Below are 654 nucleotides of genomic sequence, written 5' to 3'. Positions count from 1 at the left end.
CTGCAAAAGCCACCATTTTTGCACAATGCGACCAAGGCGATTTAATGACCTCGAAAAAAACAACATACGTGATATTAATGGTCTCAGTTGATTTTAGTTAAATTCGCTCGTATTGTGCCAAAATGACAGCTTTTTCCACACCATGAAGGACAGTTTGGCTATCCCTGATTGAATCAAAGGAATCAAATTGGCCGTGTGAGCTGGGTATTAGCAGTATGATCCAAAGTCGAGCACTGTTAGGTCCTAAGTGGGTTTTTGTCTTTTGCCATATTTTTACCCTTCACAAAATGACCATTATTGTGCCGATGTTCTTCTTTTTACACTATGCAACGGTTACTTTCGGTATCTGCCTGGGTTTATGTTCAGTACAGGTCCGGCAAAGACCCCGTGACCTTTGTGGTTTGGCAGTCTGAATAAAGGTTAATTCTATGGGAATCCTCTATGTAGAGTGGGCTCTCGTGTCAGCTCTCTGTGCCTTCTCCACGAAATATGGCCTTTCTATTTCAGTCTGTCCGTCTCTGTAACCCCCTCCCCCCTTTATGTCTGCCTCAAGATCTTCCCTTGCCTCTGTCTGTCTGTCTGTCTGTCTGTCTGTCTGTCTGTCTGTCTGTCTGTCTGTCTGTCTGTCTGTCTGTCTGTCTGTCTCTCTCTCTC

This window comes from Aplysia californica, unplaced genomic scaffold, assembly GCF_000002075.1.
Source record: "Aplysia californica isolate F4 #8 unplaced genomic scaffold, AplCal3.0 scaffold00773, whole genome shotgun sequence".
Classification (NCBI taxonomy): Eukaryota; Metazoa; Mollusca; class Gastropoda; order Aplysiida; family Aplysiidae; genus Aplysia; species Aplysia californica.
This window is presented reverse-complemented; position numbering follows the sequence as displayed.